The 17,509-nt window shown below is 53.1% G+C and overlaps 1 long non-coding RNA gene across 2 annotated transcripts; it reads left to right on the top strand.

The window, feature by feature from the left end:
* Positions 1-1,903: 1,903 nt before the first annotated feature.
* LOC124992811 (uncharacterized) lies at positions 1,904-14,732 on the top strand. Of its 2 annotated transcripts, none has more exons than XR_007110190.1 (3): positions 1,904-2,145; positions 2,435-2,696; positions 14,685-14,732. It is a non-coding gene; the product is annotated as an uncharacterized LOC124992811 (long non-coding RNA). The 2 variants fall into 2 exon arrangements; XR_007110189.1 differs by lacking the exon at positions 14,685-14,732 and adding an exon at positions 2,972-5,169.
* The last annotated feature ends 2,777 nt before the right edge of the window (positions 14,733-17,509 follow it).

Genomic DNA, 17,509 nt, shown 5'->3' with positions numbered 1-17,509 from the left:
CACCCTGCTTGCGTTCGACTATCGAATGGTATAGAAAGTGAGTGCTTGGGATCTGACCGCGGCAGGGCCGCAGGGCCTCCTGGCCCACTCAGGGGTGCGGCTTACCGTACCCATCTGGGGTTTCTCGTGTGCATGACGCCGAGAAGGAACAACGCCCTCAGCAGAGCTGTGCTCCGGGTGTGGACGCCGGCTCTTCCCCTGGCTGCCGCAGTGCAGCCCGGTCCTCTCGGATGCTGGACAGGGCGTGAAGCTGCAGACCCCAGTCAGCTGTGCGTCACTAAGGGAGCAACTGAGCCTGTGGGGAGCTGGGCAGGGCCTGCCAGGCCTTCCTCCCAGAGCAGCCATGAGAGGCTGGGGCCAGCTCCTCCGCCACCCGCAGCCCACCCAGAGTCCCAGGGGTCTTCCCTCCCGGGGGTGCCACAGCCTTAGACCCTGGCTGCACACCTGGCCTGGTTCTCTGGGTGAGGGCTTGAACACACAGGTGGGCACAGGCTGGAAGGCTGCCCTGAGTCTGCCTGAAGCACTGAGCAGAAACGACCCGAGGCCAGAGGGAGGTCAGAGGCCAAGGCCGCACCTGCTGCTTTCTTTCCTTCTCTAAGGTTGTCGCCGACTGGACGAAATGGTTCTTAGGCTCTTCTGGGTGGAGGGCTGGAAGGGGAGCCAGGGGAGGGAGGGCCCCAGAGCACAGGTGGGCGTCCTCTTCCTTCCTTCAGACAGACAAGGTCATCGGGCAGCTGAGGACTATGATTAAGTTGCTGCCAACCAAAGTCACCTTGGCTCGTCAGGCCCCACCAGAGCAGCCTTCAGGCGAGCAATAAAGCAGGCGTCTCTGCCCGGCAACATCCAGGGATCCGCAGCCTGGAAGGTGACGGATGACAGGTTCTCAGGGACGAGGGGACGCTGCCAGAGGGGCAGAACGGGAGTCAGCTTTCCCGGGGGAGTCTCGGGAGGCTTGGGGGACCATGGACCTCATGAGCTGCTCCACGGGGGGGACGTTCCTACCAGAGGGCACAGTGACGGGACGGGGCTGCTCTGATCTGCTCCTCCGGGTCAGGCTGCAGACGGCCATGCCCGGGGTGGGTGCTGCCTTGGCCACACAGCCCGCCCCAGCCAGGCACATGCGTCTGGCCCACTGTGCCTGGAGTCCCTGAGCCTGGCCTGTCCCCTCCCTGGGTTCACACTTCCTGGCCTGAATGACTGTCTCCAAATCTGAGGACAGGACAGGATTCCTGAGTGAAGGAGGGACCCAGACTGCGGAGCAGAGGAGCCAGAAGGGCAAGAATGCAGGGAAAAGAACCCTAGCAAATGTCAGGCTGGGGAAAGGCGCCCGCGGGCAGCTCAGGTGCCCGGGGAGCTGGGAGGCAGGGCTGGCTTGCCGCCTCGCGGTCAGCCCCTCCCACCTGGCCAGGCTCCCACGCGCTGCAGTGGGCTCAGGTGTACAGAAGCAGGTGGTCCCACAAGGTCACCAAGGCGAGTGCAGCCTTGAAGCTAGGGATGCAGGGAAACCAGAGCCACGTGGTCTGCACGAGTGACGAGGCCCAGTCGCTCCTCCGCCCTGCAGGACAGCTCACCTGTCACAGCTCGGCGGGCAGCTGGCAGCTTCGGACCCTGAGGCTCGGCATGCCCAGCTCCTCAAGGGCACACTCGGAGCTCAGAGGAGAGCAGAGGGAACATCTGCTGAACTCCTAATTTCACTCTCGTTAGGTTTTTAGGGAAGACGCCACTCCTGAAGAGATTCCAGAAGGGCGGTGAGCCAGCCGGAGCTCCGGTGCGGTAGCGATCCTCCAGCAGTCGCTTCTGCTATTGATCTCTCCACCCCAGAGTGGCCCTGGGGAGCGTTGTGCTCAGGAGAGCCGTGCAGGCAGCGAGAGGTGCAGGATCAAAGCGCTGGGCAGGACACTACCCAGATGCTCTGGGGCATCTGCGGAGTGCCTCCCAGATGGGGCCGCAGCATGACAGAGTCTAACCACCCGCTTCCACCCGCCCTGCGAGGCTTTTATTAGCCCACTGCATCTCTGAGAGCTATTTTTAAAAATCGCCCTCGGGCTCACACATTTGCTTGGGTCCAAAGGTTGTGATGAAACCAGCTTGTGGGAAGTTTGTAAAGTGCTCTCCTCGCGGAGTCGACTTTCTCACTCTGTTCGGGTAAGTCGGGGTGAAAGGTCGCACTCACTGGCGGTTCCCACGAACGCTCCGTATGGATCTGTGCCCCAGGAACAGAGGGCGCAGGAATTGGGATGCCTTCAAAGCACCCCTGAGAACCCCCTCCGGTCCCGAGGGCTTCCGCCTCCCTGTCTGTACCCTGTGGTGGGGGAGCAGGGACGGTGGCCACCGCAGGGCCTCCAGCCCGCCAGCCTGCCCTGTGGATCGTGGACTTGCCCATCTCCACAATCACAGGAGCTGATTTCTTACAATAACTTTTTTTTCTGACTAGAGCCATCTTCCTGGGGACTGTGTGCAAGTGACAGTTTCCACCCGGTTTGAAAACTGACGGGGCCTCTCTGGTGACCTGGTGAGCAGGAGGAGCGATCCCACCTGTGGCCCCATGGCTGGGCAGCATCGGGGTTTTGACATTGTGCTTGCCTGTGATCAGACGGGCAGGACAGCAGCCAACCTTGCTGGCCCAGGGTCCTTGGCGAGCTGCCGAACTCAGGGACTCGGTCTCCCCAACTGCAGGACGGAGGCATGAGGTCTAAGTGAGTTGGTTGCAGTGGAACATTCCAGAGTTTTCTCATTTAAAATGAAAGGCCCCTCCTGGTAGTTAATTTTAGGTGTCGACTTGACCGCATCAAGGAATTCCTAGAGCCCCAGAAAAGCATGACGTGGGGTGTGTCTGTGGAGGTGTTTCGGGAGGAGCTCAGTAAGCGGGTCTGGACTGGGCAGGGAAGACCAGCCCGCAACGTGGGCAGCACCATCCATTCTCCTGGGGCCAGAGAGAACAAGTACAGAGGGCGAGGGGTCTCTTCCGCAGGACCCGACGCGCTCCTGAACTCCAGGCTGTCTGGCTTTGGACCCAGGACTCACATCCCTCCTGGGCCCCAGCCTCCTACTTGAGCAGTCACACTATCTGCTCCCTCGATCTGGGGCCTTCACACTTGGACAGATCTGCGGTTCTGGCTCAGCTCTCGGCTCACATGAGCCCAACCCCTGTGGGATCTCCTGTGTATATCTGCAGGCAGCCTGATGTCGCCGATTGGCAGCATGGCTATAGGAAGGGCCAGGGTTTCTGCCTGGGCACCGGGTCCTCAGCAGGCCTCACCCTTGGGCCCTTCCCCTTGGAAAAGCAGCTCAGTAGTGCAGAGACCACCCTAGAAAGGCGCTCTAAAACAACCTCTTCAGTCAGCTTCTCAGGACGCAGAGATGCCAGAGGCACCTGCAGGAGAAACCCAACTGGAAAGTGAAATGACTGTGAGAAAGAAAAGCCGAGAGGCAATTAGGAGCTGTCCATCTTCAACTGCAAAATCACGCCGTGGTGCTCCGCCTCAGCACGCCCGGGACGCAGCCATCATTCTTGCTGGGGGAAAGAGGCCCACAGAGGTTGCTGGGAAAGGTCGTGGCTGCTTCCTGAACCGGGCAAGTCTCGCCTGTGAGAGCAAAAGCACCAGCGGAGCAGGGCAGGGCTGGCACCCTCCCGCCGTCTCCGGCTACTCCCTTGCTGCGCAGCATGGAGACAGGGTGGGGGCATCACGCCTCTTCCTTCTGCTCCACTGACCCGGGACCTGGCTGCACAGGGTGCAGCTGGGGAGGAGGCAGCGTGGAGGCAGCAGAGCTAGTGAGGTCAGAGGCCAGCGGGGCAGGAGACGCATGGCGCTGCGCGTGCACGGCAGCGGGTTCCTAGTCCTGGAGGCAGCGTCCCACGCAAGGGCACCTGCTTCTGCCCTCATCTGTCAGCAGAAGAAAAAAGTTCCCAGGAGTCAGAACCCCAGGTCGAGTCCTGGTGTGTTATTGGCACAGAGCACGTTGGAGCCTCTCCGAGCCTCAGTTCCTCTTCTGTAAAAGTGGCCACGGCGACCTAGCTCATGAGGTGGTTGTGAGGACTGTGTGGGGAGCCAGGGGAGGAGCTGCATCGTCTGTGCCCAGCGCATGGTTTCCTGGCAGGGATGCGTCCTGGGGAGAAGGCGGCTGTGGCTGCTTCACCCACACCCACGGACCGTCTGTCCGTGGCTCCCGGTGGTCCCGCCCGGCTCCTGGCCTCAGTGAGGCGTATGCAGGGATCACTCTGGGGAGAGGAGAGTGGAGGCTCCCCACCCTCAACTGCAGCCCCAAGAGCTCCTGCCTTCCGTCTCAGGGGCCTGCTTCTCCCACAGAGCAGCAGAGGTGGACGATGCTGGAGAGGCACCGTTGCCCTTTGGCTGGACATGCTGCTGGGGAAGAGCAGAGCAGTGCGTCTTAGTCAGAGCTGGGGCCACAGAGCGCCACAGGGTGCCACAGGGTGCCACAGGACACCACACGGTGCCACAGAGCACCACAGTGTGACACAGAGCGCCACACGCTGGGCCATTTGTAAAGAACAGAAGACTTTTCCCCTCAGTTCTGGAAGCCGGAAAGCCAAGGTCAGGGCACTGGCAGCTGAGGCTTCCTGGCAAGGGCTTCCGCGCTGCACTCTCCTGGCAGAAGGCAAGATGAGGAACAGAGGAGGGAGCCCAGTCCTGCCAGCCCCTGACCCGGGGCACTGAGCCACGCAGGGCCTCAGGACCCAAGCACGTCCCCTCGGGTACCTCCGCCTGGCACTGCTGCGCTGGGAACTGAGTGCCAGCATGCTGAAGGACATGTCAAAGCTCGCCGTGCAGGAGGCCAGCAACGTCCAGACTGGGGAACCCAACAGAACACCTCAGGAGATGAGGGAGACAGGAGGGCGGGACCTCTGGCTCCAGAGACGCTTGGAGTCACACCAACCAATCGGGATTAGGGATCTCGGGTTCTGTTCAAACAAACGGTTAAAAGGGGGAAAAGTGAGACCCCTGGGTAATCTGAATAATGACCGGACATTTGACCATAGTGCGGAATGAGCCTTCCGTTTTACATATGATGACACCGTGGTCACTTGTAGAAACGAGGGCTTCTCGGCAGAGATCCAAGCCACGGTGCTTCCAGGAGGGATGAGATGATGCCTGAAATTTACTTCAGAGTGATCCGGGGAGGCACCGGTCACTGCCACTGGGCCACAGGCGCGGACTTCATGAGACTCTTCACTCCCGTTTGCAGACGCCCAAGGAGTTTAAGGGCTTAAACACTTTATCTACCGGTCCACCTTGCTGATTAGATCCAGTCGAGCCCCATTTGAAGCAGAGGGCTTATTTGCACTCTTCCCGTATTGTTGGCTTCCAAAGCTGGCCTCAGGCCTCTCAGCCTTCCTGCCCTCCGTGTATCCACTTTTGACCCTTTGGACTTTTCATTAGTAGTGTTTTATGTTTCTGGCTAGAGGTGTCTGTCCTCTTTTCTTTTGTGACATCAGAAGAATCGGTGATCATCAAGTAGCTCCTTATCTCAGGAGGGGGTTGAGAATATGCTGGTGTTTGTTTTCGTTTGCATCTTAAATGTCCCCAGAATCTCATGTGTTGAAGTCTGGGTCCCCGGTACAGCAGCGTTCAGAGGTGAGGCCTTTGGGTGTTGCTGGACCAGGAAGGCTCTGGCCCGATGAAGGGGGCTGATCTATTTATTCATGCATAACTTTAGGGAATCTTAAGGTGGTGGAAACTTTAGGAGGCGGAGCCTCCTTGGAGGAAGCAGGTCATTGGGGGGTGGCCTTGAAGGTAGCTATTCATACTCAGCCCTTTCCTCTCTCTCTTCTCTGTGCTTCCCACGGCCATGATCTGAGCAGTATTGCTCCACCACACCCTTCTGCCGACAAGTTCTGCTTGCCACAGGCCTAAAAATGGCAAGAATTAACCACGGACAGAAAGCTCTGAAACCACGAACCCACGTCAATCTTTCTCCTTTTAAGCTATTCTCCCCCAGCTATTTTGTCACGGTGATGGAAAGCTGATTAAAACAACACTCTGCATTTTTTCTCCTTCCTTCTTTATTTCTTAGCTGAAATGTTTGCATAAAAAGAAACTTCCCTTTATCAAAGTATAGTCAAAAAAAAAAAAAAAAAAAAGTCTGTTTCTTTCTCTTGCATTTAAAAATAATGATTTGGTTCCCCAGCTTTTTCCAAAGATGGCAATGAGTTTTAGCTTGGTTTATTTCAATGTTTGTTTGTTTTTATATCCCATAGATTCATAAATTCAAACACCTTTGGAAACTTCAGCTGATCACCACTTTTCTTCCTAGTGGTAGAGAGAGAGGAGGTCTGGGGGGAGGTGTGTTGAGATGGGGGGAGAGAGGGAGAAGAGATGAGATATGGGGGGAGGCGTGTGTACTGGGGAGCCATATTGTCACCAAGAGCTTGCCTCCAGGGGCCTCCTTCCTTCAACTAGGACCCACCTCCTACAGGGACACTTCCTCCCAATAGTCCATTCGAATTACAAATCCGTCAGTGAATGGACCCCCTGGTGACCATGAGGTCAGAGTCCTCCCGATCTGATCATTTCCCCAAATCCCTGCCTCTGAACCCTGCTGCACTGGGGGCCAAGTCTTCAACACAGGAGCCTTGAAGGACACTCCAGATCTGGACCATAAAAGTTTAAGTGAAGATTTTAAATTCAAAGTCAGAACTATTCGCTATTTACTACACATCATCAATCTTACACGTACACCCTTCTTCTCACTGTACATATCAACATACTGCCTGCTCCCCTTATCTCATCATGGGCATATGAACATTCCAGAAACGTAGCACTGCTACCAAAAATGCAATTAGTGAAAACAGTACAACACCTATTTTACCTTACAGTGTCTATCTATCTTGCCATCCATCCATCCATCCCACCCATGACCAGCTTAATTTTCTCCACAGTATTCTCCACAGATATTTACATATGGTACTTTTGTTTGTTTATTTTTCCCCTTTTGCCAGTAGAACATCAGCTCCAGGAGGTGCAGGGCTAAGTCTGTTTTGGATCCTTGTGTAGTCTTGGTCTCTGGATTGTGCCTGACATACTCATTACACATTTCTTGAACAAAGCAACAACTATAAGAATACTGTAGAACAAAATTTTCAATTTCATATATCAGCCATGAAAATAAAATATAATTTATACTTTTGTTGCTTTCGTAAAATGGAAACAAAAGAAAGATTACAAACAAAAATGTTTCTAATAGAAGTTGTTCAGGAACTTTATAGAGAAAATTACAAAAATATTCCTTTAAAAATACCATAGGAAACATGATTAATGTGTCATGTTATCTAAAAACAAACCTATTTTCAAATTAATCTGTAATGTTGCATTAATCTGTAATGTCACAAAATTCTTGTCCTTTAGAAATAGAAAGTTGATGAGCTGAACTAAAATTTAAATGTAAAAGGAAAAGGATAAAGGTGGACAGATGGTTTTGAGTAAGTTTAAGAGGTGGTGTGGAATGTGCTGATATCTGATGTCAGCTATCAGAGCACATTACAAAGCCATATAGGTATGGTAACAGACAAGGCGTCAGTAACATACAAAGGAACTGCACACAGCTCCCAAAGGAGAGTCATGCATGCAAGAGAAATTAAAATATGAGAAAGGTGTTATTGTAGACCAGTGGTAAAACAATAAACAATCAATCAATGGTTCTTGGAACAATTGATTACTCACATGGGAAATAAAATAAAATTAGATCCCTATCTCATTATCTCTTGACACATCCAATATTCAGTTTCAGTTGTAGAACTATCTAATGAGAAAAGCAAAATAATTTCACTGCAGAAAATAATTATGGGACAATCTTCAGAGTTTCAGAATAGAAATGTATTTCTTAAGGAAGGTTGAAAAGAGGACATGATAATTGCTAAGTTTATGTTAAATTACAAAAAAAAATTTGTAATCAGGTGATGCTATTTGGCAATGCATAAAGAACCAAAAGTAAGGGCAATTTGTCAAGAAAAAGAAATAAGAAGCAGCCATATTGGAAAGGAGAAGTAAATTATCCCTGTTTGCAGATAATACAATCTTGTTCATAGAATATTATACGGGATTCACAAAAAATGATTACAGCTAATAAATGAGTTTAGCAATGTTGCAGGATACAAGATCAATATACAAAAATCAATTCTATTCATGTACATTAGCAACAAACAATTCAAAAATGAAACTAATAAAATAATTACATTTCCAGTAACATAAAAGGATAAATGACTTAGGAATAAATCTAACAAGAAAAGTATAAGTGTTGTACATTGAATCTATAAACATCTCTGAAAGAGAATAAAGACCTAAACACATGGAAATCTGTCCCATGTTCATGGATTGGAAGACTCACATAGTTGAGATGGTAAATGGCAGATTCAATGAAACCCCCAAATCTCTACCAAAACGGTAGGTGGCTTTTTTTTTTTTTTTGGCTCAGATTGACAAAGTAATACTAAAATATACTAAAATTCATATAGAAGTTCAAGGAACCCAGGATAGTAACAATAACCTAGGAAAGTTTTTAAACTTATTATAAACCTTACTGATTTCAAAACAGTACAGAACTATGGGAATTAAGATTATGTAGAACTGGCATTAGGATAGACAAATAGAGCAATTGAACAGCACTGAGAGTCAGGTAAACTCACACATTTATGGTGAACTTATTTTCAACAAGCATGACAGGGCAATTCATTTGGGGACATAATACTCCTTTTAAGAAATAGTCCTGGCACAACTGGATACCCACATACAAAAGAATGAAATTGGATGTCTACACCATGCCAGATGTGAAATATTAACACAAAATGGTGCAGAGATCTAAAGAAAACAAGTATAAAACTCTGAGAGAAAAACATCAATATAATACTGTGAAAAGATGCTCAGAGATTGTGAAAAAACTCAAATCATGTATCTGATAAGATTCTCGTACCCAGCATATATAAATAACTCTTATGGCTCAACAAGAAAAAGACAGATGACCCAATTAAAAATGGATGAAGACATTTCTACAAAGAAGAAATAGAAAGGGCCAATAACACATGAGGAAGTGCTCAGTATCACTAGTGTTTAGGGGAATGAGACTCCAGAGTCCCATGAGATGCTGCCTCCTACCCACCAAGATGACTATAATCCAGTCAAACCAAATCACAGGGCACACACTGACACCTGTGGGCAAGGCCATGGGGAAACCGCACCCTTCATCCACCATCGGCAGCAATTTAAAATTGTGCAGCCATGTTGGAAAGAGTCTTCAGTCCTTCAAAATGTAAGCATGGACTTGCCAGGTGAGCCGGCACAGCAGGCACAGAGGGGCCCCTCTAGACACCTATGCACAGATTCTTGCCACTTGTGACTATGCAAAGGAGACCACGGATGTGGCTGTACTGTCCTAGGAGAAGATTTAGGTAGGGGGGAAGTGACAAGGACGCAGAGGTCAGAGAGGAAAGAAGATAGCCCACTGCTGGCCCAGAGGATGAGGAAGCAGCCACATGCCAAGGAACGTGGTGGCCCCCAGCAGCTGGGAAAGGCCAGGAGCAGATTCTCCCTGGAGCCTCTGGAAGGAGCGCAACCAGCATGGACCTTTACTTCAGTCCAGGGAGATGGAGTTTGAACTCCAGATCTCTAGAATGTAGACCAATAAATTTGTGTTGTTGACACCACTCAATTTGTGATCGTTTGTTACAGCAGCAATAAGAAACTAACACTCCCATGGACTCCGAGGCGCGTGCCCAAGAGAAGTGGAAGCAAGACGTTGGCATGAACGTGTGTGGATGTAGAAAACAGCGGCCTTCTTGATAGCAAGACGGGCTGAACAGCTATACACTCACAAGTGGACGAAAGGGGGTGTGTCCGCACAACAGATTATTGTGTAGCCAAAGCAAGGAGAGGAGTACAGATACAGGCTACAGTGGGGTGATTCTAGAAAATGCTTCAGCAGTGAAGGGAGTCAGGGAGCCTCACACTGCATGGTCCTCTCACACGAGGTGTCCTGCGCAGCCACGCTCCATGGGGGGAAAGACTAGAGACTTGCAGGTCCTGGGGGAGGAAGAACGGGGATCAGCTGCTAATGGGTGTGAGTTTAATCCTGGGGTGATGAAATGTCCTGGAAATAGATGGTGGTGAAGTTTGCACCTCTGCGATGTGCTAGGTGCTGCTGAATTTTGTGTCTTGAAAGAGTGAATATATGTACCACTGGTGTGTGAATGTATATGTCACAAACTTAAAAAAATGATATTTGTTGCAGAGGTAAAAATAAAGGAGCAGTATTTCAAATTCTGGATTAGCCCGTTTTCTGTTACTATGATGGAATAACTGAAGCTGTACTCTTTATAAAGAAAAGAGGCACATCTAGCTCACAGTTCTAGAGAGCTGAGGGAACAGCTCTGCTCTGGTGAGGACTACGTGGCAGACGGCACTACAATGGTGGAGTAGGCGTGAGAGGAGGAGATCCCACCATCAGACAGGAAGCCAAAGAGCAGGGAGGGGCCTGTCTTGCCTCCTCCCATCAGGTCCCAGGGTCAGGTCCCTGCCACACTGGGGACCAAGTTTCCACCCCTGGAGAGAACCCACTCAAAGATGCCAGCCACAGAAGGTGCTTACATGAAGTTGCTGCATGGGCAGAAGTAGCAATGGACAAAACAGACACGTGGCCTTTTAGTAAAAAGAAAACCAACCCAGGAAACTCCTGATATAAAACACGGGAAACTGATAGGACACAGCAACTCTCACCCGCAGCCAGGATGTAGCTCTGGCACCACGGGGACAAAGTGACAGTCCCAGGGAGGCCGCAGGAGCACGTCTTGTGGCCTGCACGTCTGCTCCAGCTGGGCTGCCTGAGAAACGATCCTGAGCCTTCAAAGGAGGCAGGTCAAAGGCTCCGTAGCAGATTTTCTTGCAACAAAAAATCAGAAATAAAATGACCAACCACAGGAAACAAGTTCATCACCACAGGAAACTACGTCCGCGAGTGTCAGTGAACCAGGGCTGCGATTCCCAAGAGGGGCGACTGCAACACACGGAGAAACATTTGGAAGAGGGCTCGCCGCCCAGCCCACGGCCAGCTCCACCCTCGCACCGCCTGGCCACAGAGGGAGGGTCCATGGTGGGCTTCAGCTCTCCCTAGTGGGTTCCTTACGTTCGTCTGAAAGCGCTCAGTCCAGAGGAGCTTCCCCCCGGACCACAGTCACCACTCGAAAACCCCGGAGTGGACCCGCCTTCACTGTTTCCTAAGACAGGAAGACTCCTCCAGCTGCTCCACCGGGCCGTTTTCCTGGCCATTTTCAGATGCCACTCGTAAACATCTTGTCTTGGTCTCCAGGGTGTCTGGGAGATGCTTGCTGGCTCCTGGCCTCTTGGGACTTCCCACCTCTGGAACAGGGTGCCGTGGCGAGTTAGGCCCCAAGTCCTGCTTCCTGTCCTGCCTTTCCTCACGGTGGTGAAGGGTCTGGAACTCTGCCAAGTGTGGAGCATTGAGGGAGTGTTGCCACTGGGCACCGGGGCCTGGGGGAAGAGGAGCAGGACTCAGAGCATGGCCCAGTCCTCTGGGTCCCTCCTGGACCCTGTCAGCCCTGCGCCAGGTGGGATGGACTCGGCCCTCCAGGGAAGCTGGAGCCCGCTACCCGTCCTAGAGTCCTCCCTCTCGCCTCTCAGGACTCCTGTGGGACCGACCCTCCCACTCGAAGCAGGGCACCATGAGTGATCCTCAGGCTGTCTCTGGACCTGGTGGACACAGGCGAGGACAGTTGTTCCAGCCTCCTGCCGTCACCTTGCTGGCTGGTGACCACGCCCCGCCCGTTGCAGTCTGTGGATGATGGGCAGCAGCTCCCAGTCCTGCAGGAACTGCTGTGTGGCCACCCGGAAGCACATTCCTGGCAGGCAGGCCGTGGAGAAGCCCACACTGTCCTCCAAAGAGTGGAGGCTGGGCCTGGCCCCTGGGGACGGACACAGCAGAAGCGTGAGCCACGGTGCTGAGGAGGGAGGCGCCAGCGGTGGGACAGGTGGCCCAGGAAGGGCCCCTGGGGCGCTGGGCGTGCCCCATGTGCAGGGCGTGCCACAGCAGGGCTCTCAGACTTGTGCCCAAGGGCGGAGTCATTTGTCTGCCGCCCGGGAAAGGGGAGCTGCCAGTCCTCAGGGTGCAGGCTGGTGAGGCGTGCGGAGAGGGCCGGGTGGGGCCTGATGGGGCGCAGGGGTCAGCTCTGCTCTGGGTGGGGAGTTTCTGGGAGGCGCAGTGAGCGTGGGAGGGGCAGAGCCCAGGCCTGTCCCCGGCTGGCGCGATGAGGGGCTGGCGCCTCGTTTTCTGCATTTCCTGTCTTCTTGGGGGGGGAGGCGGGTGCCTACTAACATTCTGAGAAATCAGATGGGGGCCATAAAAGCCGAGGATGACACTTCATTATATTAAAGCGAATAATTGCAGGCCCGGTTGCGTCACCTCCAAATATTTTGCATGTGCGTCTTGTCTTTATCTGCACGGCCGTAAATGCCTGATGGATAATGGCTACCATAAAAATGATGAACTGCTTAGGTGGCTTTTAAAAAAATCAAAGGGAAGATCACCGATGTTACTTCCTTTAGGGACACCACAGCGCGAGACGGTGATGGCTTCTCCATCTCTGCCAGGTGACTGGGATTGTTTTTCTTTCTTTTCTTTTTTTTTGGTTAAATCTGTTTGGTTCTGTTTTGTTTCTGAAAGAAAATGTTCACAAGCACCCACGTCTCTAGATTTGCAGAAAATTAATCCCCGTAGATGATGTGGAAATGATGGCCTATGAAGTTAATGAGATATTACCGAAGGCTGGATAAACAATTAGCAGGATTAGCCGGGAAGATAGACCAGGACCTGTTGCCATCTCACAGAACCGCGCTAATTAAACTGAAAATTACCACAAGCCAGGAAGGACCAAGGCACGTGGCCGGGTGGGAACAGAGGGAGCTCACGCTGCAGAAGCGACATTGTTATTAATGGTCACCATCGCCCCCCCCCCCCCCCCCGCATCGCTGGATTTTGTTTCGATCCTGGCGTCTCCCTGAGTCCCCATGATCTCGGGGGGCTGCGTGTGTCTCTGGAGATTTTGAGTTTGCAGCTCCTCATGTACCTCACCTGCGGGAGCCGGGCCCCTCCAAGGAAGGAACCCCTTCCTGATCCCACAGATGGTCCACCAATTCCCTGAAGCATGAAATTAGCTTCCTTGCTTCTGAGCATGAAGAGCTATAGACCATCCTGAGAAAACTCAGCTGCATTTCAAACCTCAGCCTTCCACATTAGATCTGAGAGCCCCCGGTCTGTCCCTCGAGGGCGTGAGGCTGGTGTGCTCCTCAGGGTCACGATCGTGGTGATGGACAGTCTTCCTGTTCCAGAGCTCTGCATCTCCTCCTCTTGCTTGGCTACTTGGGAGCCTCTCCGGGCACCTGATGGAAATGGTGACACCAGAGGCAGGCAGTCTTCCCTCAGGCCAAGGCCCCGGTGAGACCACCACCGGCTGCTGCTCTGGCCCCTTGCCTCCGCCATGGTGGAGGGGATCCTGAGAACCAGGGGTCTCTCTGCGAGACCCGGGGTTGGCTGCAGCCAAGACAGGAAAGAGGGAGAAGGACATAGAAAGGACCTGGTCCACTTTCTAGCCCACCCAGCATTCTGAGGGCTCCGGCGTCATCTACACCTGCGTTTGGTTACATTGAGTCCTGCAGGTACCAAGGGACCCCACGGCCACCCCACTTCTGGGATAGTCGGGAACTGGCGGCATGGCATCCAGGGCTTCTCCCTAAGGCTGCACACGCAGCTCTGCTGCCAGATGGGAAGCCTGTCATGGCAGGGAGTGGTCACTGTGCAGCATAGATTGGCCACCAGAAGAGGGACAGGACCAGAGGTCCTCTGGGAGGATGTTGGAAGCTCAGAACGGGCCAGGATGTGTGTCCTCAGATCTTTATCCAATGGCACTGTCCAGAGGCAACTGAAGGGTCACCCTGCACCAGTCATCTGAGGTGACCGTCCATGGCTGAGGGGCTCTCCGCTGCCCATGCACATTGCTGCAACTGGAACTGAGCCCTTCTCCAGAACGCTGCGGTCTGGCTGACGGCTTCCCTCCCACCCGGGCCCTGGAGCCTTTTCTGTGCCCCTGTGACAGGGCCGTGGGGGGAGGATGGCTTTCTCTGGACACACACTGCTGGCCCTTGCTGCTGTTACTTCTGGTGCCCTAGCTGGACACACGCGGGGCGGCCACCAAGACTCTTCGGACCTGTGCCTTTCCCGGAACCTCTGCGCTTCCCGCTGCCATCAATGCCAGTTTTCTGTCTTGCTCTTTGTTTAGGCGAAGTTCAGCTATTGAGAATCAGCCGGAGAAGAAGTGCTGTCCAAGGGCCAGTGGACCAGGGCGGCTGCCATGTTCGACGTGAAGTCATTTGATGACAGAGTGACAGGCTGGGCTCTGGGCACACTGCTGTAGCCCTGGTAGGACTCATCTGGGACCAAGCTGGGGGTGTTCAGTGCTGAGCAGTGACCCCGAGAATCCCACCCTGGTGGGTCTCCATTGGTGGGAGGCAGGGGCTGTTTCCCAGGCGTGACACGGTCCTGATAGGCTGCACACGCCCAGGGACCGGATCAATTAGCCCTGGTTGGTGACTTCTCTGTCAGTGCGGACTGAGACACCTGCCAACTCAGAGCCAGCACCCTGTTTGTGAGACGCACTATCATTTCAGGTGAAACCTGTCAGCTGCAGCGTCGGCCGAGGGAAAGCGCCCAGCGACTTCTCACTCCTGAGGACAGACGCGCGAGAGACCTGGTGAGCATTGCGATTCTGCCGGTAATTAAATAACCTTAAACTGACTCATTATCTTCAGAGTTACATGTTAATAATTTAACTGGCAAACATTTCATAAGTTAATTCTGAAAAGACTTAAGCGGAGACAGATGTAATTAATTCCATATTTACACTAGTTTTTGTGCTTTTAACTTCAAATGATTTTCTGCGAAGCCAAGGAGCGTCTAGGCACGTTCCAGAGGAGGAGAGTTGCCAGCACCCTCCTGCCCGTGTGGGGCGGGCACTCACTGACGGGCGAGGCCAAAGGAAGACGCGAGTCGCAGAGATGGCAGGTCCCTTTGGGAAGGGCTGGGCCCCCTCTGGCAGAGCAGTCTTGATGGGATGGTCTTCCTGTCACCTCAGCACATCAGAAGTTCAAGGTAGCAGGCCATAAAACGTCACCTGGTGCCTTTCCACACGTCTGTGTCCTAGACATGCTGAACACTGGAAATGGCCCTTGAGCTGTATCCCTGGACGTCCCTGGAGTCACCTCCCCTGCACTAGCAGGGCATGGAGCTCTGGCCTCTGCTCTGGACGTAGAAGATGCTCTGCCCCTAGTTGCTTCTGAGTCTCCTCCCGTGTCCTGAGCGAGTCTCTGCTGACCCAGTGCTGTCTTCCTTCTCCAGGTCCTGGACACAACATGCTCACCTGGGGGCCACACGCCTCTCTCCCACCGGAGCGCTAAGTGCACAGCAGCCGTCAGCCTTGATCTTGTCTCTTGTCTTCGTTTGTTTTAGGAAAGGATAGATGTTGGCTCCTAATTAGCCCTGCAGTTTCAAATAGCTTTGCTTTAGTGAGAGTCTGAGTTGAGGTTAATGATTCAACTCTGCCTCTGAGCGTGTTCTTTCAGAAGGTAACCCAGGCTTGGGAGAGGACGCACAAGGCGCAGCGTGCCCGGCGCGGGCAGGACACGGAAGCAACTCTGACTGAGGCAGCAGGGAGGGATGGAGGCTCAGAACCTCTGCTAACCACAGACACTGTTCTGGGATTGATGAACCTTCAGAGCCAGGGCCACAACTGTTGGGGAGAAAGGACACAGTGGGAACAGGTACTTGAACCAAGCCTCAGATGGTCGTGGCGTGGAAGGGAGCCGTGCGCTGGGATGGAAGCAGCAAACGGCCACTTCCTCTGCGAGCTTTTCACTTAGAGCCCAGGCTGAGCCCCTGGGAAGGGGAGGAAAGCCATGGAGCAACAAGAGGAACCAAAGGCAGCCCAGTACTGGTTTTTCCGCCTTCTCTGGGAGGCTGGGGACCGGTGGTTGGTGCCCCTGAGCTCCAGCTCAGGAACTCCCGCTGTTCTCAAGAGCACCGAGCTCCATCGTAGATACGCACCATTTCTGGGCTGCATTAATTTTTAATAAGCTGGTTGCATCCAATCTAATCATGCAACTGAGGGCAGTTTTTATATTTTATAAGCACAAATAAATCCCTTCCCTACCCGCCCGCCCCTGGCGGCAGTTTGCAAAGACCTCTGGGTAGCTGGCTTTCAACCTTCATCTCCTACAGGCATCCCTGGCTTGTAAGTACCACTGGAAGATTCATTGTTGCTTAAATAATTGAATCTATTTAAAGAAATGAAGCCAATTAACTTTTCAGTTTATGACTAAGAAATAATTTCACTGTGTGTGGTCAGATTCGACTAAGTATCTGGGGATTCAATTACTGTTTAGAGGTCAGAGAAATACAATCAGGACCCTAAACTGTGTGGGACAGCCTTCTCGGCAGCACCGGCGCTCGGGCGTGATGGTGAGACTCCGGCGATTGGAAATGCGTCTGACACCCACGCGTTCTCAAATGGGTTTTCTACCCAAATCCTGGGGCAGGCGAAGGCTGTACCCGCTCCTGTCCTTTGCTGCTTCCTCCTGCGCCCTTCCCTTCCTGCTGTAAGGAACCCAGTGCCTCCTGGGCTCGCTCTGATCTTAGGTTTGTTCCTGGGCTCCCTGTTCATCAAGGTGTAAGTAATGGATACAAGGTGAGAATGAAAGTAAACTTTTCCTGTGGGAGTTTGCATCTTAATTGTAAGTGTCACCTTGGAACAGAAAGATGACCCCATGGGCAACTCTGGAGTGGGCTGCATCTCAGGCTGACAAGCTCCGGGGACTCTGTGGCTCCCCAAGGCTCCAGCTCTGCTGTGGTGGGCTGATCCCATGTGATTCCTCGGCTCCCACGGTGGCTCGTGGTTCGGGTCCTGCCCAGGAGCAAACCCCGAGAGGGGGCGGTCAGGACTTCCTCTTCCCTGGAGGCAGAGCCCGCCTCAGCATCAGGCCCCTGTGTGAGTGTCCCATGGATCATGTCCTGAGAGAGGATTGCCAGCCAGACCCAAGCCCTGGCTCCTGGTGGCTCCACGTTTCCAAGGCCCTAGTCCACGGCAACCCCTTTCCCTCCTATAGCTCAACTACAAACATCTACGGAGAACCTACCATGTTCTACCACTGTGAGTGGCTGCCAGGACAGAGGACTGAGCCAAAGCCAGGACAGAGGAGACCCGTGTTAACCACCCGCCACACTGGCCTCCACTGGCTGCCCCAGCCGTTCTTCCCAGCATGCACCTCTTCTGGGCCAACACCCCATGGCTTCTGTCTCTGGTCCTGGACTCCATGCTATGCAGGTGGCCGAGACCCTTTGCCGCTGAGCTGCCATCTCACTGTGTGGCCAACTCCGTGCCACGACTCAGCGTCGGTCTCTGCCTCAACCGTCCTCTCAGATTCAGAAGGGTTTCCAAGAC

This window comes from Sciurus carolinensis, chromosome 1, assembly GCF_902686445.1.
Source record: "Sciurus carolinensis chromosome 1, mSciCar1.2, whole genome shotgun sequence".
In the NCBI taxonomy this organism is placed as follows: Eukaryota; Metazoa; Chordata; class Mammalia; order Rodentia; family Sciuridae; genus Sciurus; species Sciurus carolinensis.
The sequence above is the reverse complement of the archived record's forward strand: the minus strand, read 5'-3'. Positions and strand labels throughout refer to the sequence as shown.